Here is a 25,866-nt window from a genome sequence, read left to right as displayed (position 1 = left end):
TTTGGTCTAAAATATCTAAATGTTTTTTATACCGTAATGAATACTTTCAACGACCGTATTGATATTGAGGAATCTCAATCGGTTAATGATGAAGATTTTTGCAAATATTATTTGCTGAATTGCTTGTTAGATAGACTTGAAGAGACTTATAGTAAATTTGAAATTGCAAAAGAGATCTGAGATAATTTAGACACTCAATTTAAGAAGGAGGAACTATTTTAAACTCACCTGGTGGATAAGTTAATGGACTTCAAATTTCAGGAAGATAAGGCAATCCTCCCTCAAGTAACTGATCTTAAGAATTTACGGTCTAAATTAAACCTAGAAAAAATACCTGCTTGTGATGCATTCCTAGTTGGTGCTATTATTTTTAAATTACCTTCGACTTGATATTCTTTTAAAATTGAGAAGTGGAAAGAAAGTGCAAGTTTGAAGATGAGAACAGGACTAAGAAAAACTTGGAGATGGTTAAACAACAGCAGTCAACTGCCAACATAGTTACACATCCCAAGAAATTTCCTAAGAAATTTAAGCCACCTAAAAGTGAACCAAAGTAGTTGGAGGCCAAAAAGACTACTTTAAAAAAAAAGGACAAGTGTCACAACTGTGCTAAGTGGGATTACTATGCATCTGAGTGTAGATACCCTAAAAGGGGGATTCTGACACTCCAAAGAAGGAAGTCTACATGATGGTAGATAAGACTGAGCCTACCAATTTTATTGCCATGGTTGAAAAGGGTGAGGCCAGATCTTCTTCAGATTGGTGGTTGAATTCTGGAGCAACCTGTCATGTGTGCAATAACATTTGCTGACTGAGAAAGCTAAAGTAGCAGAGACGGTTACAATTGCTAATGGAGCATCAGTAGAGGTGACTCAGAAAGGAACTGCAATCTGATATTGTCTTCAGGTAAGACACTAATTTTGAAAGATATTAAAGTAATTTCTAATTTTGAAAATAATTTACTTTCACTTAGCCTATTATGTGATGTTGGTATGTGTGTTTCTTTTCATGGTGGTAGAGTAACTTTGTCTGTTGACTCTCCTTATTTTGGTTATGCTTATTTAGTCCATGACACGTATAGATTAAGTTTAGCAAATGAGGCAATTAATCAAGTTAGCTCAAAATTGCTTGATTCTAAAATATTACATTACAGATTAGGACATGTGAATTATAGGAAATTGTTCAAACTAACTAAAACTCATAATTTGCCGTTAGACACTTCGATTAAATTTAACAGATGTGAAGTGTGCGCTGAAACCAAAATTACTAGAAAACCTTTCCGTTCGATTTCTAGGAGTACATAACTTCTTGAATTAATACATTCTGACTTTTTTTATTTTAAAAGTTTCACTACTAGAGATGGTCGAAAGTATTTAATTACTTTTATAGACGATTTTTCTAGGTATTGTCATATTTATCTGTTAAAATCGAATAATGAAGCTTTTGAAAAATTAAAAAATTTCAAGAACCGACTAGAAAATCAGTTGAACTTAAAGATTAAAAGACTTAGAAGTGATAGAGAAGGAGAATATAAATTGTCAGAGTTCAAGAAATTTTGTGCCTCTCAGGGCATAATACTTGAAACTACTTATCCTTACTCACCTCAACCGAACGGCACAGTTGAATTTAAGAACAAGACGTTAACAGAAATGTTAAACTCCATGTTATTGACAGCTAGCATGCCTGCTTGTTATTGGGGAGAAACAGTGTTGACTGTTAATCACATTCTGAATAGATTACCGCACTTTAAGTTGACTTCTACTCCTTATGAAATTTGACATAACCATCCCTGTAGATTGGACACTCTTAAAACTTGGGGCTATATAACTTATGTAAGGATACAAGACCCTAGAAGACCTAAGGTGGGAACTAGAACCAACACTTGCATGTATCTAGGATGTACAGAAGACATTGTTGCAGACCGATTTTTGGATCTCTCAACCAATGTGGTGATAGAATCTCGGGATGCTGTGTTTTTTTAGGATAAATTTCTTAAAGACAAAGGCATGACCTTATTAGGTCTGACAGGAATGGTTATAGAATCACTTTTGGAATCTAAACCAATTATTTCTGACACTACTCCCACAATGCTCCCTAAATCAGAGTCTAAACGAATTTCTACTAGGGATCGAGTACCCAAGAATTTTGGTGAGGATTTTATGACTTACCATTTAGAGGCTGATCCATCCAACTTTAAGGAAGCGATGAGATCTAGGGAGTCATTATTATAGAAAGAAGCCATTGATGAAGAAATGAGCTCTTTAATGCATAATAAGACCTAACAGCTCGTTGATTTGCCTAAAGGGGTTAAAACGATAGGCTATAAATGGATTTTGAAGATGAAACTTAATCCTGGCGGATCTATAGCCCGATATAAAGACGCTTAGTAGCTAAATGTTATACTCAAGTTAGTGGGATAGATTATTTTGATATCTACTCACCGGTCTGTTACTTGGCTACGATAAGGATTCTTCTTACTTTGACAACTATTGAGCACTATATTGTGCATCAAATGGATATGAAAACAGTCTTCCTTAATGGAGACCTAATGGAAGAAATCTAAATGAACCAACCTAAAGGGTTTGTCATGGAAGGTTTTGAAAAGAGAGTTTGTAAGTTGAACATATCTCTATATGGTCTTAAACAAGCACCTAAATTGTAGCATGAAAAGTTTAATAAAATAGTAAAGAGCTTTGAGTTTCATACCAATAACTCGGATAAATGCCTTTACTTTCGGTTTGTATCAAATAAGGTTATGATTATTTGCTTGTATGTAGACGACATGTTAATTCTTGGTTCTGATCATTCTGTAGTGCGCGACATTAAAACAACCTTATCCAAAAAATTCAACATGAAAGATCTTGGTGTGGTAGACACCATTCTTGGTATGAAAATAAGTTTTGATAGGCAAGGGGTCGCTCTTAGCTAAACTCATTACATTAAGAAAATACTTTCTAAATGGGGATACAGTGATTAGAAATCGATTGAGACACCTTATAACTATAACCAACGGCTGAAACCTAATACAGGTGAAACTGTGAATCAGTTGGATTATTCTAAACTGATTGGTAGTGTCATGTATGCAATGAGTTGTACTAGACCAAACATAGCCTTCATGGTAGACATGTTGAGTCGATTCACTAGTAATCTTGGCAAAGAGCATTGGGATGCTCTGACAAGGTTCATGAGATACCTTAAGGGTACTCTAAGATGTGCATTACAGTATACTGGACATCCTCCAATTTTGGAAGAATATTCTGATGCATCGTGGTGCTCAGATTTGGGAAATAGTAAATCTACCAGTGGATATGTATTTACACTGGGTGGAATAGCTGTTGCATGAAAATCCAAGAGACAAACTTATATTGCTCTGTCATCTATGGAATCGGAATTTGTTGCTCTAGCTTCTGCAGGAGGTGAAGCAAAGTAGATTAAAGACCTGATTATGGATATTCCATTGAAAAGTTTGAAGTTAAACTCTCTATCTATTTTTTGTGATAATCAAGCTACGAAAACGATAGTTAATAACTCATTTTTTAATGGAAAGAGGAGGCATATCAGGATGAAACAGGCCATGAGGAATTATCTGATAGAACATGAAATCATCACTTTGATCGATGTGCGATCGAAGGATAATATGGCAGATGTCCCTACAAAGAGACTGAACAAAGATCGAACATTCAAAACTGCGAGGGAGATTAGATTAAAAACCTTTTAGGCATGTCTTAATCTAATCCTATGTTATTTTGAATTATTCAAATCTCATCTAGCCATAATAAGCACTTGTGACAATTTACATATTTTAGATAATCTGGTAAGATTACCAAGTATGGAGGTTTGTGAAACCATTCCAAATCTGATGGTGTAGCAAATTTCTGTATGATGTTTCCTTATTTTGTTATTCCACAAAGAAATTTGAAAAATTTGTTTTGATATGTTTGATATTATGTTTGTCTTTCAACCCTTTATAGTATGATGTGTCATTCCAAACTTAATGATATAACATCTGTGATTGTTATGACGATTATAATATTTCAAACGGAAACATGATATGGTCCTTCTGAAAGAGACTATATAGGGTCTTGTCCTTGTATAGAAACTTGACGATGTTTATTGTTGAATTTTGATTCATTTTCAACCATTATATGAATTATACTAAGTTCTTCTTGTTGAACTAGATACTCTTATATCTTTATGCAAATGATTGAATTCATTTTTCTAATGAAATTCATATTTGATAAATTATAGAGGATGACGAAGATGGAGGAGAACGTTTAAATCTGGATCTCGATGATGATGACTTACTTGATTATTAAAGTCATTAAGGATTGCAAGGACCTTTTTCTTTAATTTTTCCCTTGCATGTGGAACTTCTTGTTTTTTGGGTTTAGTTTCGATCTAAAACTCAAACGTTTTATTTCTTGAAGTTTACTTTATGATCCGTTAAAGTTTTAAACATTCTGTTTATTTGATTCAATATTTCATTTGAACAATGTTTATCTATTCTTGGTGTTGACTATATGTAGAATATAAGAGGAGATTGTTGGGTATATTATATAACCCTAATATATGTTCTAATATAAGTCTACTTGAATAAGGAATCAGGGTGTGGTGGGCCCCACTGGATAAAACCCATCTAACCTAAAAACCCTAGTCTTTCCTATAAATACTAGCTGGAGGCAGCAACCTTGTACTTAAACCCTAAACCCTAACAAAAATATGATAAAAAATACTACATCCAGCCAAAGAACCAAGGGGACAATACTCCCTCCAACTTGTATAAGTTACATTATTTAATGGACTTTTACTGTTTTGTGAAAAAATACTGCTACTAAAAGGTAGTATTCGTGGCAGTATTTTTATACCGCCGATAAAACCTCCAAAAAAGTGCAGCCCAAAGGCCACTTTTTTTTGTAGTGTTAATGATAATTAATTAGAGACATAAATAAAATTCCATTCACCTCGAGCTTTAGATCAAAATGATCACATGGATAATATGTATGGGATGGACGATCTTCATGATTTGAAGCCTAAAACTAGGGCTGTAAATGGGTAACCGAAAATCCAAATTCGATCCGCATCCGTATCCGTTTAGGGGCATCCGTATTCGTTTAGAGATATCTGGACAAAAATCTGGATACTCCGATAAAAATCCGAATCCGAATACTTAATTATAAAAAATTAAGTAAATAATGATTTTTGGGATTTTTGAAGATTCAACAGGTTCTAGAATATGAGGAAAAGAGAATAATGATCTAAAACTATGGATTGAGAGTGAATTGTATCCACTAGGGGGAGGAAGGTTCGGGTTACACAAGGCATAAGGGTAAACGGATGGCCGAAAATCCGAATTCGATTCGCATCCGAATCCACCCGAATCCGTTTAGAGGTATCCATATTCGACCAGGAAATATCCGAATCTGATTACATCCGATCCGTATCCGAGCCGAATCCGATCCATTTACAGGCCTACCTAAAACAATGGAATTTCTATTAATTTTATAGATAAATAGACTATATTAATGACATTATAAGATGTAAAGAATATGGAAGGGACGCTGCTGCAAACCAGAGGGTTTCACAGTTGCAAATCCTCATCCGATTGTATGAATTTTGGCCCAAAAAGTAGTCTCTCCTCCGCCTCTGCGGCGTGAACGTTCTCCACCACAGTGGTGTGAATATCTCCGCCCAAGTGGCATGTATTCTTCTTTTGGTTTTCTCTTTCCCTCTCCTGTTCCTTTCCTTCTCTCTTGCGCCTCATCCCAGTTCTGGTCCAAACCAGTGACTGAACCCTGCTCTTCATTTTCCCTCTCCCGTTCTTCTACTCTTCTCTTTATCCCTCTTTTCTCTTTCCCTTTCCCGTTCTCTCCTTCTCTCTTTCGCCCCAACCCAGATCTTGCCCAAACCAATGTTTTTTCCCTCTTTTTTTTCCTTTCCCTGTCCCGTTCTGTTCAGATTTAGGCATCGGCTCTTGCCCAAACTAGTGTTTTTTTTTGCCTTTACCTTTCCCATCTCTGTTAAGTTCTGGGTAACGGATGTCGATCTTTGGAAGATTTTCCTCGGTGGGTGAAGCTGGTGGTTCCATAGGAAAGAGGGATGGAATGGAGGCTGTTGTGGGTTTTGCCGTTACAGATGCGGATGACCTCAAGCCTTTGTACTTCATTGTTATCATTGTGAATCATTGTATCCATTCCCTCATTACAGTTTGTGCCATCGACCCCTGCCTTTCACTTTTGGATTCTCATTGTCACTGGGGACATCCACCATCTCAACATCTTTACTAACACCCCCTCGTTTGCTTTTGGTTTTTCTTTTTTCTTTGTCGGTGTGTTTGTAGGTGATGCCGACGTTATCGTTGGCTCCGAAGCTCTAGCCGTAGTACAGTTTTCACTATCCCTCGCCTGTTGCCGAACGAAGCACCACTCGCCAATCCAACAGATCCTTACAGATCTGTTCGAAAGTAGGCTGTGGCAGCAATTCTGGCGGTATTTTTACCGTCAATCGAAGCTCCACTCGTCGATCTAGCAGACCTTTGCCAATCCGACAAGTTTGTTTGAAACTAGACTGTGGCAGTGTGTCGACATGTGTGGGCAATGTGGCGTTGAACTGTACGACACAAATGGGGCTCCTTCTATTGGCACGTATGTGCATGCGCTTAAAATTAGCAGAGGCTACAGCCTTTTATATAAGGAAATGGTTGTGACCCAACCCCTAGTTTGGATGACCCAGTCAATGGCATGTGAGACCAGGTAAACTTCTACTCCTTGGTTTTGGATACCATATATCCATACCTTGCGTTTATCATGTCCTCTATCATGTACTTCATTTTCGTTTGCTTGGCGTTGGGCGGGCATGAATGAATAGCCCAAGTTCTATAAAAAAAAAAAAGAATTTGGAAACAACCTCTCCTGCTTTAGTAGGGGTAAGGCTGAGTACATTTGCCCCTCCCAAACCCTACAAGAGCAGAAGACTCATACACTGGATAGCTCTCTATAAGATATAGAGAATCAGTGTGAAAGTACAAAGATCTGTGATATGTGTGCCTGCTGAATTGTTTCCTACCACAAATTGCATTAACATAATAAGTAGGGAGTGCATTAAAGATATTTCTTCGTTTTGTTCTTCAAGACTCTTTCTCAAAGCTCTTACCTCACTCTCCAACTCGGCATTCTCCCACATAAAAGCAACACATTTTCTACTTAATGCCCCATTTAAATCCTTTGGACGTACTCCAATTCCTGCCAAGGACACTTGGTATAAGTATCATCTCCTATTACTTGGGTAAAGATCTCCACATGCACTGCCTTATCCCTTTGTGTTTCCTCAGGTTTCTTATTGAGGAGGTTAACATCTATGTTTGCAAGTCATATTAAAGATAGTGAGTGAGTGTGTAGGAAAGATTACAGATTCCTGAACTCAGTTCCAAATTACCTAATCTGAAAATATAAGAAAAATGAAAATTAAGAGAAATACAGTCTTGCATCAGTTACCATGGTATTCTTGGACTTAATTCTAAATTTCTTCTATTAATTCAACATATGCAAAGATACAAAACCATATAAGTTCAATCCCAATGTTGATTTCTCTTGGATCATTAACTACATTTGAGGGAAGATCCTAAATGTCAAAGCTAATCATTCCTCTCACTACCACTCCAAGGCCCAAGCCTGTTATGTTTTAGAGTAGAAGAAGAAGAGAGAAAAGCTCCAAGAGAGCAAAAATGATGTTGGGTTGTTGAGTTCTGTTTCAAACTAGAGACAAACTAGTTTATATTGAAAAGAATAGATACTTACACAGAGGCCCCTGGCCTTATACAAATGACATAAAGAACATATAAAAGATGTGGTTATATACAAATATACCCCTGACTATTATTCTAATACTCCCCCTTAAGCTGGGTGGTATATGTCATACATGCGCCGCTGTCCAACAAACAACCAAAGTGGTAAGAGCTAAGTCCTTTGGTGAAGATGTCGGCCACTTGTTCATTTGTCTTCACAAAAGGAGTGCAAATGGTTTTTGATTCTATCTTCTCCTTGATAAAATGTCTGTCAACCTCAACATGCTTTGTCCTGTCATGTTGAACTGGGTTGTGGGCAATATTTATGGTTGCCTTGTTATCACAATATAAGCTCATTGGTTTAACAGTCTCAAATCCCAATTCTTGAACAAGTTTCTTCAACCACAAGATTTCACACACTTCGTGAGCCATGGCTCTAAACTCTGCCTCTGCACTCAACCTAGCTACCACAAGTTGCTTCTTACTTCTCCAGGCGACCAAATTTCCACTAACAAAGGTACAGTATGCAGAGGTGGATCTTCTATTAGAAATAGATCCAGCCCAATCAACGTCAGTATATGCTTCAATCCTTAAGTGACCATTTCTAGAGAAGAGAAGACCTTTTCCAGGGCATGACTTCAAATATCTAAGGATCCTGTAAACTGAATCAAGATGTCCCATCTTAGGTGCATGCATAAACTGACTTACCACTCCAACAACATAGGCTATGTCAGGTCGGGTAAGGGAAAGATAGATTAGTTTGCCTACCAATCTCTAATATTTTTCAGCATCCACAAGAGGTTCTTCCCCTAGTTTGTGATTCTGATCAATAGGGGAGGAGACTGGTTTGCACTCTAAGTAGCTTGTCTCTGTGAGCAGATCAAGGATAAACTTCCTTTGACAAACATTGATTCCTTGCTTGGGTCTTGAAACTTCAATCCCCAGAAGATACTTCAATGGACCGAGATCTTTGATCTCAAACTGTCGAGCCAAGTAAAGTTTAAGCTTTGAGATTTTAGCCTCATTGTTTCCCCTGACAACAATGTCATCAATGTATACAATGAGAGTTGTAATAGTGTTATCCCTCCTTTGTATAAACAAGGTATGATCGGCTTGACTTTAAGTGTATCCATTCTGTAAGATAGTTTGTCTAAATCTCTCAAACCAAGCCTTAGAAGACTGTTTGAGTCCATAAAGAGCCTTCCTAAGAAGACACACTTTTCCATTGCCACTAGGATGCTTGAACCCAGGAGGAGAGTGCATATAGACCTCTTCTTCTAAGTCCCCATGTAAGAATGCATTCTTTACATCAAACCGGTACAATGGCCAATCAAGATTTGCAGCCACTGAGAGAAGTACACGAATGGAATTATGCTTGGCCACTAGAGTAAAGGTCTCCTGATAATCAATGCCATACACCTGTGTATAACCCTTAGCAACAAGTCTTGCCTTATACCTCTCCACAGTACCATCAGATTTGAACTTGACATCCAACAGGAATTCTCCCCTTTGGGAGTTCAACAAGATCCCAAGTGTGATTCTTCTCAAGAGCCACCATCTTTGTAGTCATTGCTTCTTTCCATTTTGGGTCAGCCATAGCCTCCGCTACATTCTTAGGAGTATATTTGGAGGAGATAGCCACAGTGAAGGCAACACCTGTAGATGAGATAGAATCATAGGGAACAAAATTGGCAATGGGATTAGTACCTACCTGTCTCCCTTTGCGAAGAGTAATGGGAAGATCTAAGTCTGAGGATGGAGAAGTAGAGGAAGGTATACCTGTCTCAATGGATGGAGACTCAGGATGAGGAGACGAAGGAGAATTTTGGCAGGTATTCTTTATGGGAAGCCATGAAGAAGGATTTTGGCTGGTCTTCTTTGTATACACCAGCAGCTCCCCTTGTTCTTCGTTCACCTATACACTAGGAGGCTCTCCCTCAACAACAGTATCCACAGAACTTTTCTTTCCCTTGTCAATCTGAAAAGGAGGAATAGAAACAAGAGAGGAGGAAGGAAAGGGAACAAACTCAGGAACAAGAGAGGAAGGAAAGAGAACAAACTCAGGAACCTCTTCAACCTCATCACCAAGAGATGAACACTCCCCCTGAAGAGGTGACTGAAAATACGGTATGGGTTCAAAAAAATGGACATCTTTTGATAGAAGCCACCGACAGGTAGGAAGATGATAACATTTGTATCCTTTGGAGGTAGAGGAATACCCAAGAAAGAGGCACTTCAAGGCCTTAGGATCCAATTTAGTGCGGGCAGATTTGCTAATATGTACATAGCAAATGCATCCAAACACCCTTGGTGGAAGAGAGAAAGAAGAAGAAAGTAAGGGTAAGATATCAAGAGGAACCTTGAAGTTCAAGACACTGGAGGGCATACGATTAATAAAAAATACAACAGTGAGTAAGGCATCGGACCAAAAAGTTTTTGGAACATGCATTGTAAACCAAAGAGACCAAGCCACTTCCAGAAGGTGGCGGTTTTTTCTTTCAGTAACCCCGCTTTGTGGTGGGGTATCAACACAGGCCACCTGATGGATAATGCCATTGTCTGAAAAAAAGGTTTCCAAACCACCATACATATACTCCACACCTTTATCAAAACGGACAATTTGAATACGAGTTTGAAACTGGGTGTACACTAACTCATAAAAAATTTTAAACGCAACATAAACAACACATTTTGTTTCAATAGGTAAATCCAAGTAACTCGAAAAAAGTCATCAATGAAAGAGAAAGTAGCGGAAGCCAGGAAGTAATAGGGGAACGTCCCCAAACATCAGTGTGAACAATGTGAAAAGGTGAAATAGATCTATTACTAGTACATGGATAAACTATCTTATAACTTTTTGCAAAAAAACAAGGTTCACAATGAAAAACATGATTAACAGGAAAAGAGGTAAATAAATGTGACAACAGTTTCCTCATAATAGAAAAGGAAGGGTGTCCTAAACAACGATGCCAAAGCAAAATATCTTCCTGTGTACGTCCGCCATCTTACCCACATACATAAGATTGAGCTTTCGCAACAAGGGATACATAGGTGTCCAAAACATATAAGCCATCTGCTTGATGTCCACTGCCAATTACCATCTTCATCACCAAATCTTGAAAGAAACAATGGGTAGGAAAGAAAGTGATAAAGCAGTTCCAAGATTTAGTCAATTGGCTAACTGAAAGGAGATTAGTAGCAAAGTTTGGAACATGAAAGATAGACTTCAAAGGTATAAATAGAGTAACCTGGACATCTCCCTTACCAGAAATGGAAGAGAGGGAACTATCAGCAATTTTTACCTTATCTTTCCCAGAACAAACAGAATAGGAATCATAAAGCTGAGACCTACCAGTCATATGATCAGTGGCACCTGAGTCAATGACCCAAGAAGTGGTGCCAGAGGAGGTAGAGATCTGTAGAGCAGTGGAAGTAGTGGTAGTAGTAGAGGAAGAACCATCCATGTGAGCTACAATCCGGCGAAATGCAATTATGTCCTCCTCGGAGAGAGAGGATGGATCAGACTCATGAACTCCAACATTGGCCCTTGGCCCATTCTTCTTCTGTCCTTTCTGTCCTCCAGATGAAACAGAGGGTGGCTTCCTATGAAGATCCCAGCAAAACTCATTTTTGTGCCCAGGCTTACCACAATAGTCACAGGAGAATCTCCCCTTGCCAGCTCCCTTAGTAGAGGGAGTACAGTCTTGAGGAATGGAAGAAACAAGAGCAGAGCGCTCAATAGGGGGAATAGTCTCCATAGCACCCCTACGGGTCTCCTCACTTTGTAGATAACCACACACCTCCTCCAGTGAGGGAAGACTTGGTCGGCCAATAATCTGCATCCTTAAAGGTTCAAACTCAGGGTTAAGACCTCCAAGAAGGAACAAGACCCTCTCCTTCTCAAACAGCTGATGCACTTTGGGCTCATCATCAGGACACAACTGGAGATCTCTGTAGTGATCATACTCCTCCCAGAGTCCCACAACAAGACTATAGTATTCAAAGATACTTTTATCACCTTGTCGCAAGCTAACAATCTGTTGGAGGAGTTGATAAACCTTTGTAGAGCCTCCCACCCTATCAAAAATACGAGCAACACTATCCCAAATGTCTTTAGCAGTCTCCTTGCTCATAAACCTTCTTCCAATCTCCGGCTTCATCGAAAAAATAAGCCAAGTCATCCCAAGGGAGTTTTCGGTTTCCCATTTGGAGTACTCTAGATCAGTAGAGAGGGGAGTCTTAATGCTCCCAGATATGTACCCCAACTTCCCTCGACTCCGAAGAATCAGCTTCATAGACCGTGACCAATCCAAGTAATTTTGATTGTCAAGCTTGACAATGGGGAGTTGAACATTTGGGGTATCATATGACAGAGATGGAGGCAAGGCCTGTTGAGGCAAGGTTGTTTCAACATTTTTTTTACCCATCTTGACCTTAAATCAAACACTTGGAAGACCTAAACAACAGCACCTCAAGCAAAACAACTTCTTCTCAACAACCAGTAGCCAAAATAAGAACAAACAAGGATAAAACACTTGAAAAAACTTGTAGAACCTCACATGATCATCAAACAGCAGCGGAGTAAAAAGGAGAAACCTTCTTTACCCAAAAATGGTATGGAGTAGCCAAAAAAAATCCTCCAAACAAAGCTCTATTAAAGAGCTTTTTTTAACCAAGTACCTGTAAGTACCGTAGTCCTCGGGACGAGGGTTCCTCAGCCTTATGGCGACAAGGATTGGCTTCGATGAATAACGGCATATTATTCTGACATATCATCATGGGGATTGGGATCATACTTCATAAAGAAATAGAGTTGCCACCTAGGATTAGGGCCTAGGACCCAATGGGTGTAGCCCCATTCGGGATTGACGGAAGGGGCTACGTGATTCCATATGGTCGGGTAAGAGATTCAGGGTCAGTAGTCATGTTACGAGAGTGGGAAAGTGTTAGGCACCCACCTCGCTCGAATAAATCGGTCTTTCTACTAGATGCTTGTTTTTGAATATTCTCCCTTAATGATATATCCTATACCAACATGCAAGGCTAAGTTATGAAGCACTAATCATGCCAAAGAAAGAAAAATCATTTACTATATACACTAAAGCGAGTTATTTTAATTGTCTACATTATGCCAAAAATAGGAAGAAGGAAAGAGACAGATATCAATCGAAAAATATAAGAAATAAATGAAAATGTACCAAATACGAAATATGTGATGTCCCACGGCTCAGGTGGAGACGGACGATCGGCTTACCTCTCTTTTGTCAGACAAAGTAAGGACTATATGAGATGGGTTTCGTTACTCAGACTTTGGGCAGAGCAATCGCTGTATAAAGGATTCTCGTTATCTGTATACAGACAAAATAACAGCTATAAAAGGAGGCTTTAGTTATTCGTAGGCGAACAGAATAACATCTTGACTACGAGGTGAGCGCTCTTCACTCAAGCAGGTAATCGATGGATCTACCCACAGCTCGAAATACTACTCAAAACCCACTCACAAAGGCTTGAAAGATGGCAAAAATTGGACTGGGAGGGTCTCCCTAGGCCTGGAATCCATGAACTAAGGGGAGGGGGACCCTCCTATTTATAGGGCTGGATAGGTCCTCCACGGCGCCGTGGGGGCAACCACGGCACCATGGGGGATTTTTCCACGACGTCGTGGATGACGTCAGCGTGGCTTGGTTTCGTACACCATCGTCGTGGTGGACCTCCACGGTGCTGTGGGACACTGTCCACGGTGCCGTGGACAGTGTGGTCCCCCTCATCTCACTTTATGAGGCCGAATAGGCCATTTTTATGTTCTAGGGTGTGTCTGGGCCCATGGGCTTGGTCTTTTTGGGTTTTTTTCTCCCTTTGGTGAAGGTGAGCAGTACTTCCTTCAGCATTCGGTAAAAGAGTCTTATATGTCATTTTAGGGATATTAGGGAGATTCGGCTTAAATATAGGGACAAGAGTCCTTCTTGAGAGAGATACCGATGTCTGTCGGTGTCCTGTTGTCATCATTGTCGGGGGGTGATAAAATTCAGTGTCTACAGTACCCTAGCTGGCGGGCAAAACAGATAGAACAGCCTCGCCAAAATATAGTTTTGGCCTTTTGATGCTTCCAAAAGACTTAAGAGGATACAATGGAAAGAAAGATGACTTCCAAACAAGGGAGAAACAGATCTGTGAAGATACCCTAGGGTTTTTATCAAACAGCAACAAGAACCAAGAGAAGAAACTAACTCTTAGCCTTCCAAACAACCTTCTATCACCTTTAAACTCCAGGAACAATATGCTCTGATACCATGTTGTTAGAAACTAGGGTCTCATCCTCAAAAGCTAGCCTTTAAGGAGAGGGTACCCAAGTACCTATTAACCCACCCACATCCCCTTTCATATCCGATGTAGGACTATTCTTTTTGCTATATGCGTGGATCCCAACAATCTCCCCCTCCATGCGGGAGCTGACGTGGAGCCTGAGATCAAACCCCAAGAACCCTCGGCCAAACGAGAATTTCCATGCCCCGGCTCTGATACCATGTTATGTTTAAAGTAGAAGAAGAAGAGAGAAAAGCTCAAAGAGAGCAAACACGATTCTGGGTTGTTGAGTTCTATCTCAAACTAGAGACAAACTAGTTTATATTGAAAAGAATAGATAATTACATGGAGGCCCCTGGCCTTACACAAATGACATAAAGAACATATTAAAGATGTGGTTATATACAAATATACCCCTAACTACTATTCTTAACAATGCCACCTTACCAAAGGATGATATGCTAAACAAAGGCCTTAGTTTCGTTTTGACTAATTAGTTTGTTGGTTCTTTGTCTGTCGAATTTCTTTTCTGCTGATGGCAATGTCGAAGGTGGTTAAGTAATCCAATTTTTTAGTTTTTAGTTTTTAGTTTTCAGTTGATGCATTTCATTCATTCTTTTCTAATAAAATTCATTGTCGATTCCTAGCAAAATAAAAAAGTGAATTTGTGGTGCTACTGGGGCAGGGGCACAAAGGACTAAATATCCTTTCATGTTTCAATATTTCATCAGCAAGAGGATTTGCCCTGAGAGAATTGATTGGTAACCTACAGATCTATTTGGTTAGAAGTGATTCAAGGGAAGTGAGTGAAAAAGTCAAAAATGAAAGAAAATCCCTTTCATTTTTCCTCTTTACTTCCAACCAAATCTCCCTTATTGAGAGGTTGCTTATGTTTTGTTAACAAAACAGGAATTTTGTGAATGGCTTGATTGATCAATGAGATCAGTCAAGCTCTCTATTTATAATAATAATAATAAAAGAGATTACTAAGGAAAACACTGTTCACGGCACTGTTCACGATACTATTCACGTGAACAGTGTCATAGCCCAAATTACAACTCTACCCTTGTTCAAAAGTACATAAATAAAGCATAAATAAAATGCCAAAAGTACCCTTATAATATTGGGTAACACATCTCAACACTCCCCCTCAAGTTGGGGCATAGATATCACACATACCCAACTTGACTAAGCTAGGATAAAACAACTTTCCACTCAACCCTTTGGTGAAGACATCAGCTAGTTGATCTCCAGACTTCACAAAAGGGATATAAATTTGCCCACTCTCTAACTTCTCCTTGATGAAGTGTCTGTCAATCTCCACATGCTTGGTACGGTCATGCTGTACTGGATTATGGGCAATGCTAATCGCTGCTTTGTTGTCGCAGTACAACATCATTGAAAGATGAACAGACCCACGAACATCTAGGAGTAAACTCTGAAGCCACAATAACTCACATATGCCCTGGGCCATGGCACGAAATACAGCTTCAGCACTTGATCTTGCCACCACATTTTGTTTTTTTACTCCGCCATGTTACCAAGTTCCCTCCAACAAAAATACAGTAGCCAGAGGTTGACTTCCTGTCTGGGTTACCACCCCAATCAGCATCTGTATAAGCCTCAACGCGAAGATGGTCATGAGGAGACAAAAGGATCCCTTTTCCTGGGGCTGATTTCAAGTAATGGAGAATACGAAGAACAGCAGCCATATGAGTGGAATAGGGATCATGCATGAACTGACTCACTAGGCTCACAGCAATGGCAATATCTGGTCTGGTGTGGGAGAGGTAAATCAGTTTTCCCACCAATCGTTGATATCTGCCCTTATCAACAGGCACACCATCCTTCTCTTGTAGATGGGTATTAGCTTCCAAAGGAGTGTCACAAGGGTGACAGCCAAGCAAACCAGTTTCTGATAGTAAATCTAGAACATACTTTCTTTGGGAGAGAAAGATGCCCTTTGGAGACCGGGCAACTTCAATCCCAAGAAAATATCTTAGCTGTCCTAGATCTTTATGTCAAATTCCCGTCCCAAGGAAGCCTCCAGGTGAGAAACTTCATCTGCATCATTACCAGCCACAACTATGTAATCAACATAAACTATAAGCAGAGTGACTTTTTCTCCCTTTCTCTTGATAAACAAAGTGTGATCAGCATTACTCTGTCTATATCCATAGGAGACCATGGCTTTATGAAACCTACCAAACCATGCCCGTGGTGATTGCTTCAATCCATAAAATGCCCGCTTTAATCTGCAAATTTTCCCATGATTCTTGTCAGAGGAAAAACCTGGAGGAACTTCCATATACACCTCCTCTTCCAGCTCTCCATGTAGGAATGCATTTTTTACATCCAATTGTTGTAGATCCCAACCAAGATTTACAGCACAAGACAGTAAAACTCTGACAGTGTTCAACTTTGCAACAGGGGCAAATGTTTTCTGGTAGTCGATCCCATAAGTCTGAATAAAGCCTTTGGCCACAAGCCTGGCTTTATATCTATCCACTGTTCCATCTGGCTTCTGCTTGACAACAAATACCCACTTGCACCCAACTGGTCTCTTACCCGAAGGAAGAACAACTAGCTCCCATGTCTCATTTTTAAGTAAGGCTGCCATTTCTTCCATCATGGCTGCTTTCCACTTTGGACCTACAATCGCCTCCTGCCAATTCTGAGGAATAGAAACAGAGGAAAGAGAAGAAACAAATGCATGATAGGAAGGAGATAAAACATCATAGGAAACAACATTGGAGATGGGGTGTTGGGTGCATGACCTAACGCCTTTACGGACAGCGATAGGTAAATCAAGAGAAGGATCCTTACCAGGTGAAGTAGAAGGGTCTGAATCTGGATTAGGTGTAGACGATTGTAGAGGTGGTATGGTGGTGGTGGCAGTCTCAACCTATCCTGTGCGCTCCCGGGTATATACTTTATCAACTGGGATTTGACTGACTAGTCTACGCCCCCCCTGACGAGAAACCACTGTAGGAGCTGAAGTTACGAGGGCTCCCCCTGAATAGGAGCCGGAAGAATAGCAGACACGTCTTCAAAAACCTGATCCTGCTCCCCCTGAAGAGGTGTCTGGGAATAGTATGGTAAGGATTCATGGAAGACAATATCCATGGAGACAAATGTATGGCGAGTAGGGGGATGATAACACTTGTATCCTTTCTGGGTTGCAAAATAGCCCAGAAAAATACACCGAATGCTCCGTGGATCAAATTTCCCATGAGGATGATGATTGCGGACATAGCAGACACAACCAAATATTTTGGGAGGAACCACAAAGAATGACGAACCCTGAAGGAGAGCAACGAGGGAACGACCATCAAGGACACGGGTAGGCACACGGTTTATGAGGTAAGCAGCTGTAAGAATGGCATCACTCCAGTATTGAGAAGGGACCTGCCGTGCAAACATAATGGCCCGGGCTACTTCAAGGAGATGTCGATTTTTCCTTTCAGCAACCTCATTTTGGGCAGGTGTGTCAACACAGCTGGTCTGATGGACAATACCATGGGCAGCCAAATACTGTTGGAACTGACCCTCCATGTATTCTCTGCCATTATCACTGCGCAAAATCCACAATGTGGCATTGAATTGGGTCTAAACCATACGATGAAACAACTGAAAACAGTGAAAGACCTCACTTTTATGACTCATCAAGTAAACCCAAGTGGTACGAGTATAACAGTCTATAAAGGAGACGAACCATCTATGACCCGAAATGGAATTACAACGGGCAAGGCCCCACACATCAGAATGAACCAAAGCAAATGGAAACTCACTTCTTTTATTTAATGAAGAATAACTAGAACGAGTCTGTTTGGCCAAAACACAAGCCTCACATAAAAACTCATTCTGATTAGAATTTTTTAGTAAGTTGGGAAACAAAAAAGCTAAGGTACTAATAGATGGGTGACCAAGCCGACAGTGCCAGAGATGAAGGTCCGGTGACGAGGTGGACTGTAAATGATGAGCGGTAGAGGAAGCCGAATGCAATGGAGAAGGCTGACCCGTGTCGAGGACATAGAGACCACCTTGCATCTTACCAGCCCCAATCGTGCGCCCCATTTCCAGATCCTGTATAACACAATGAGAAGGGAAAAATGTCAATTTGCAGTTCAGATCTCTAGTAAGGCTACTAATAGAGATAAGGTTGGTAGAAAATGAAGGAACATGCAAAACAGATTTTAAGGAAAGGGTAGGAGAGCAGCGTATGGAACCCTTCCCATTAATAGAAGAAAGGGAGCCATTAGCGACTCGAACACTGTCTTGGCCAGAAGAAGGAGAATAAAAATGAAACACATGGGATGAGCCAGTCATATGGTCTGTAGCACCGAAATCAATAATCCAAGGAGTGGATACAGCCGATGCACACAGACTATTGACTGGAATACCTGAGGCAAAGTGAGAACCAGGATTGGCAGCAGGTGCAGGTGGGGTAGTAGGAGCAGTAGAAGAGGCTTGAAGCATGCGACGGAAAGCTAGAAGTTCATCCTGAGTAAGCCCAATATCAGAAGAAGGGGCAGCAGCAGCAGTAGGTACAGAATCAGCAATATGAGCCTTGGGTTTGGACTTCCCACGGCCTCTTTTTTCTTCATAACCAGCAGGCTTCCCATGGAGCTTCCAGCATTGAGCTTTAGTATGGTAGAGCTTGTGGCAGTGTTCACACTTGACTGGGCCTTTCTGGGCAGCAGTACCACCATCAGTAGTGGTAGAAGAGGAAACATTGGAAGCAACTTGCAAGGCAGATTGATCAACAATAGAGGAATGCAACATGGCAGTCCGACGAGATTCCTCATTATGAACCATGGCAAAGGCTTGCTCCAGAGTGGGAAACGGAGACTGGCCAAGTACCTGAACCCGAATAGGATCAAACTCCATATTTAGGCCAGCCAAAAAATCATAAACACGTATTTTGTCGACGTGTTTGTGATAGGCAGCCAGATCTGCAGCAGTGGAGGGCTGATAGTTGGAGCAGTGGTCCAATTGCTGCCATAAGTTCTTGAGGGCAGCATAGTACTTCGAAACAGAGAGGTCCTATTGGGCAGTCCCATTAGCCTTTTTTCTAATCTCATAGACCTGTGCATCATTCCCAGTGCAACCATAAGTCTCTTTAGCACCACTCCATATAGCCTAGGCTGTTTCCAGTAGCAGAAAATTATCGGAGATATCCCCCTACATAGAGTGAATCAGGTAGGACATCACCATTGCATCATTAGATAACCACTTGTTGAGTGGAGCACCTTCTTCTGCAGGTTTTGAAACTGTCCCGAGAAGATGGCCAGTAAGGCCACGGCCAGCTATTGTCAAATAGGTTGACCGAGACCACTTCAGGTAGTTGGAGCCATCAAGTTTGATAGGGGCAACAAGTGGCAAGAAATCAGTCCTGGGTTGTCCATCAATGCCAGAAGAGGCTGAAGAAGAATCAGAACCAGTCATGGTAGCCAGGAACCAGAGTCTTCAATAAGTAGCAACCTTCCACAAAAAACCCAAAAAAACCCTGGAATCGATATAGGCATAAATCAATTGCAGGATAGAGGCTGTATGGAAGCCAATATTCCCAAATTTGAGGCAGGGAATGATGATGAATAAGAGCAGCAAAGGTGCCAATCAGAGGCAGCAAGAACCAGCAGCCCAAACCCCAATATCGATTAGTGTCAGGGTTTTGAAAAAACCCTGAAAAGAGAGATCGATAAGGGGGAGGGGTCGTCAAACCTGTAGATGAAGAGAATGGAGGCTGAGAGCAGTAACTGAAGAAGGTTCTCCAAGGGAAGAAGCAGCCAAAATTGGTAGGGAGGCCTGATCTTCAAAAAAAAACAGAACTTCTTCAAATCGCAGGAACTTCGTCAAATAGCAGGCAGTCCTGCAGCCTCCATCGATCTATAAAAGTGGTGGAAGAATGTGGAGGAATTTTGTGAATGGCTTGATTGATCAATGAGATCAGTCAAGCTCTCTATTTATAATAATAATAATAAAAGAGATTACTAAGGGAAACACTGTTCATGGCACTGTTCACGACACTGTTCACGTGAACAGTGTCATAGCCCAAATTACAACTCTACCCTTGTTCAAAAGTACATAAATAAAGCATAAATAAAATACCAAAAGTACCCTTATAATATTGGGTAACACATCTCAACATGTTTTTTTCATTTGACTTCATTTTACCAATGCAGATTTGAAATCGCTCCACTTCTAACCAAATTAGGCTAGATCCTTTTCTTATAGAGTGGCAGAGAAGCAAACATGTAAACAAAATCTATCTGAAGCATTATTACAACAACAACAACAACAACAAACTCAACCTTATCCCAAATGGGGGTCAACTACATGGATCAAATCGAAGAAAGTAGGTAAAAACTACGAAGTGAGAGAGAAGAATGAGAAAATGATATGAGAAGTGAAAAAAGAAAAATGAGAAATGAACAAAGGAAAATACAAGAAAAGTGAAAGAGGAAAGAGGCACAGCCCATCAAGTCAGGAGAATCTCAGCTAAATAGGGTCTACTACATGAATCCTTGCCCTCCAATAGGCTCTATCCAATCTCAGCTAAGCATGTACTTTCTCACAACTTCTCCTATGGTCATTTTAGTCCTGCCCCTCACTCTTTTAACTCCATTAATCGGAATCATATCACTCATGCTTACTGGGGCGTCCATAGACCTCCGATGAACATGACCAAACCACCTCAAACGACTCTCACGGAGCTTGTCATTGATCGGAGCAACTTCCAAGTCAGCATTGATATGATCATTCCTTACTTTATCCTTCATTGTTTTTCTACACATCCATCTTAACATCCGCATCTCTTCCACACAAAGTTTATCCATATGACACTTCTTAACTGCCCAACATTCTGCCCCATACATTATAGCCAGGCGAACAACGGTCCTATAGAACTTTCCTTTTAAGTTTTAAAGGAATACGTCGATCACAAAGCACTCCAGATGCACCTCTCCACTTCAACCATCCCACTTTAATTCTCTATGAGACATCAACTTCTATGTCACCTTTCTTATTTATGATTGACTCCAAATATCTAAAATGGTCACTTTGTGGTATCTCTCTTTCCTCAATTCACACCATGTCACCTTCTATCTGAAGCATTATTATACATATTAATTGCTGAACCTGAATGCTTAGTGAAATCTGAGACAGATTACCATGATATATATATATATATATATATATATATATATATATATATGAAGATTGGCAAATGAATCCATTATAACTTGAGACCTAAAGAACTAAGAAGATAGTTGTCATTAAATTTCATGATCATTACCACCTAAGTATATAAGGATTAAGTAATTGGACTCATTTGCCAAGATACCTTGCCCATTGGCATGGCCAACAGAGAAGAAATAACAAACAAACAACAGGTATAATAGACAGTCTCTGTCTACAATGGTGGGACTTTTGACAGCTCCTGTCTTGACGGTTGATTTCAAAGGGTAAGTAGGAAGCCTTTAGTATAGCAGGAAAGCTCAAGCTACATTCTTACTCCATTGACTACTTCTCTTCTTCATGTTATTCTGCAATGGAGTGTACAATAATTGCCCTGTAGAGCAACAACTCTTGAAGTGGATTAGGAATGGCTTGAAACTGTAACACCAGCAATGGAAGGGGCTAGTTTATGGGAAGAAAACTTGGGGGAAATCTCTCCATCCATTCATCATTCAGCTTCTATTTTTTCTCTTATTTTTAGTATTGTATACTTTGCAGGGTTCCATGATAAAGCAAAGAAAATCCTATGCTAAAAAACAGAGTAAAGAGACATCTTAACCACTAGACTTACTGTAGATAGACAAAGATATCATTGGTTTTTAAGATTTGGCAAGGCCTTGTACTTGGTTTAGCCTCTCAAATCCAACCCACTTAACCCAAATGCATTCCAAGTTGAGCCAGCCTAATTTGCACATAAAAACCTAGGTAGGGTTTCCACTTAGATCAGGATTGTTTCTTGGCAGAGGAGAAGATATATTTTGCTTCACAGTTTGCACTAGAGGGATGTGAAGACAAAAAATGAAAGTGAGATCACGAGAATATACCAAGGCTCAGCAGAGAAATCTATCATCATGCTGTTGCATAGAACACTAGGTTGTCTGTCAAAAAAAATTTAGGCTGGAACAAAAAAAAGCATTGAACGTATTGTTGAATGGCTACCAAGAATTGCATTTAGTGCCATAGATGTGATTCATAATAGTGTTAAGTTTTACGTTCTTTTCTACTGTCAGTTTTATCTGTGTTTCATCTAGAAATGGATTCCATGGCTCAGCTACTCATCTAGGCTTTATCCCAACAAGTTGGTCTCCGCCATTTTCTCTAGCTAGAGTGTGATCTTATGTTGAGAATTAAGGAAACATGGCATATTACTAATTTGATTTGACCACGACCCGACTAAGAAAATCCAGCTCTGTATTGGAACTAAAAAATGTGTAGAAAGACTAATAACTCTAATTTAAATTGCATTGATTAAAAAACTTTGCTACCTTTAGTTTTCAACAATTCCAACTTGCGAAGTTACCTCCTTATCCGTAATTCCAGTTAAATAATATATAAAAACCGTGGGTAACTGACCTAACATTAGTTACTCGAGGGTGCCAAAACCTTGATAGCAGGCAAAAAGCTAAAAATACTTGTTTGCACCACCAATGGAAATTGACAAATCAAAATTCTTTAACTAGTCTGAAGTTGAATAAAAAATTATAAATCATGGCAATGCTATTCAAATCTAAAGCTACTGTGTACTTCTGGTTTCCTACAGTGGTTCTTCACAGAAGAACTTTTTTGGCTCTTGCAACTGATTCTTATTGTCATTCGGGTCAGTAAGGGCTGGGTTTCCTAGGTAGCATTGAAGGCAATAATTCACAGTTCTCTCATTGAAATTTTGGTGTTTTATCATGTGCCCACCTAATCAAATAAACTTGCTCTGATTTTCAGTCCACGAGTCCCAATCTATAGGCGAGAATGCGGTGAAATTTAGAATTCTCGGCTACAACTCCCAAGAGTAAAATCTCACTGCATAGCAAAATGTGTTACCTCTCATGTGGATCCCAAATTCTGGATTTCATCCCCTCTACCAAATACTTAGCACCAAAAAGGAGAGGAACTGGAATGGGAAATGGGATGATAATACTTTCATAGAAGGTAAAAATGAAAAGAAAAAAAAATTCTATGGAATTCACAGATCGACTTAGAAAATCATAGGATAACTATTGGTTTAATAATCATACCATTCTCTCCCCTAATGTGTTTCTTATAGGAAGTCCATCCTTCTTCCTTCTTAGTATTTGTATATATGAAAACCCCTAACCAAGAGGGAGGCACTCCATCTGGGTTCTCCTTATGCTAAACAAAAAATATATATTCAACATTGGAAAGGGGGTATTTGAGTGGTCAAAAACTATAAAAACAAGATTTATGTATAGACTATTATATGCTTCTACTCTTCTTTATATTACCTTCCTCTCTCTTTTTTGTACCAAACTTCTCTTCCCTAAAATGTGGCCCATTTTCTGATTGTACGTATTCTCCTTATTATGCTTGTATATGGCCTAACATATTTGAAATGCATACAAGTTTAGACAAATACATGGAAGCCTCACATACTAACAGTCAGCCCAATTAAAAAGTTAAAACATAAAGTTATGACCTTAGTATATACTCACAAAAGACTTGTTGAATCAAGAGGAATTTGAAGCATAGCATGAAACCTCATTCTGCTATTACTAGAAACAGGTAGCTTTGTGGTAGCTCTAACAGTGTTGTATATCTTTCATAAGCACCAAGAATGAAATTGGAAGCAAAGACAGTTGCAGCAAAGTAAAGGAACATGATGCAGACGATATAGGTTACAAAATTTTCAAAACATTTTACCCAATCGACAAAACATTTTGTCTGTATCTCTTAAATAAAGCAGGGTATGAAAGGTACTATGGAAAATAAATAGCCTATCTAATTTTTCCTTCACTAATAATCTTAGTCATATTAGTCAAAAGAAAGAACTATATCTGGGTTTAGATTTGGGCACATGCATTTAATAGAATGATGCAAGTATAAATATGAATGGGCCAACAATTAAAGCAGTTAGTATGTTTATATAGCCAAACACAATGCTCTGGCTGATAAAAATATGACTGCCCTGCTTATTCACAAGTTCATTCAAGCCCCAAACTACCCAAAATTAGCTTAAAGTGTATTTGCACTAGAGATATGGTAGCTCAATAAATGTACAAACCAAGAAAAAAATTCCAATTAACCTTAATATATCAATAACCATGAATGTAAATAATGGGAGGTAAAAACATGTAATTTCCTGTCTAAACAACAAACATAATGCAATCAGTGCTGTAATATGAAAACAGATCAAGGAGCTAAAGCATTAGATGCAAAATGCTTAATGGATCAAGAGACATGCAACATGAACTAGTTCAGTTAATAAAGTAGGTTTGTTACAGAGAAGCAAACTCAGCACCAGATGCTTTAGCTAATTATGCGGCCAAAGGAAAAACTTCAAGCAGTTGGCAAGTGACTCCTAATTTCATTGATCAGGCTGTCTCGTGGGAAGCACTTGGCCAACCCTACTATAGATTTCCTTAATACTCTCTTTTGGGATTTTGGGAATTTTTTTGTATTAGGTGATTAGTTCTCTAGAGTTTGGCCTTTTGCTGATGGCATTGCTGAAGGTGAAAGGTTAGACTTCTGAGAAGGTTTTTTAAGTACTTTTCCAATCTCTTATGCAACATCACTTATTTTTCTTAATACATACTTTGCAGACCTTTAGCCAAAAAAAAAAAAAAACTGTTTTGCGTTGCTCTAGGTCTCCTTATTTATTCTGACATGAACAGGAACTAGAATGAAGTAAAATTTTGATGCTAAGGATTTTATTGAAAAAATCTATGAATAGAGGGCAAAATTTAGATAGAATTTAGATTGACAGTTGAATCTAGTGAGGTCTGTGAAACAATGTCCATACCTTGGAAATTACTTTGATTAACTTGCAAGCTACCCCTTGGACTAATCGGCAGGGGGTGTCATTTGGGAAGGGCACTTGCCACTTGAGAAACAAATCAAAAGGAAAGCGATCTCATGACCCAACAACTTTGCATTGACTGGCCTCTCATTGTCCTTTTTTCCAAATCAAAACCTTTCACGGATTTGATTTTGAGAAGATTAGTTAATATCAATTTTTTAGGAAAGAAGAACTTATTAATGTTAAAAGACAGGAGAGCAAAGGGACAAAAATCCCAAAACTTTACAGAGTTAATGGAGCCTTAACAACAAACAACAAAGAAGAAAAAAAAGAAAAAGAAGCTATATCATGCAAACAAAGGCACTATTGAAATTGAAAATAAAATAAAAAAGTCTATAAGTCACACACAAAATTAAAATAGGAGAGTAGCTCAAAATTTTATGGTGTTAATGGAGCCTTAACATCAAAAAACAGAAAAGGGCAAAAAAAAAAGCCATAGAGAGAGTATTGAAGCTCCTCTTGAGACAAGATTGGAGTTGTCATCATTTTTTTTTTTTTTGGGATGAATAAGAAATTATATAAAAGAAGAGAGAAACTTTCCCCCCAAAAGGAGGAGAAAGAAAAGAAAATACAAGGAGAAAAACTCCACAACCTACAGCCAAGGCAAGCTGAAAGGACACAACCCAAAGAAGAACTAAAGGACCCAATCAACCCCAAACAAAAATTACAAGATTATAAAGTTAATCTTCTTCCCATTAGAGTTGTCATCATTTTGATGATTAGTTTCTTAAATCTT

The 25,866-nt window shown here is 39.3% G+C and overlaps 1 long non-coding RNA gene across 1 annotated transcript; it reads left to right on the top strand.

Annotated features, from left to right (window-relative positions):
- Positions 1-3,403: 3,403 nt before the first annotated feature.
- On the top strand, positions 3,404-14,900 carry LOC122640828. Its single transcript, XR_006329763.1, has 3 exons — positions 3,404-3,416; positions 9,217-9,222; positions 14,769-14,900. It is a non-coding gene; the product is annotated as an uncharacterized LOC122640828 (long non-coding RNA).
- Positions 14,901-25,866: the final 10,966 nt, after the last annotated feature.

Source organism: Telopea speciosissima, chromosome 9, assembly GCF_018873765.1.
Source record: "Telopea speciosissima isolate NSW1024214 ecotype Mountain lineage chromosome 9, Tspe_v1, whole genome shotgun sequence".
Taxonomy (NCBI): Eukaryota; Viridiplantae; Streptophyta; class Magnoliopsida; order Proteales; family Proteaceae; genus Telopea; species Telopea speciosissima.
The sequence above is the reverse complement of the archived record's forward strand: the minus strand, read 5'-3'. Positions and strand labels throughout refer to the sequence as shown.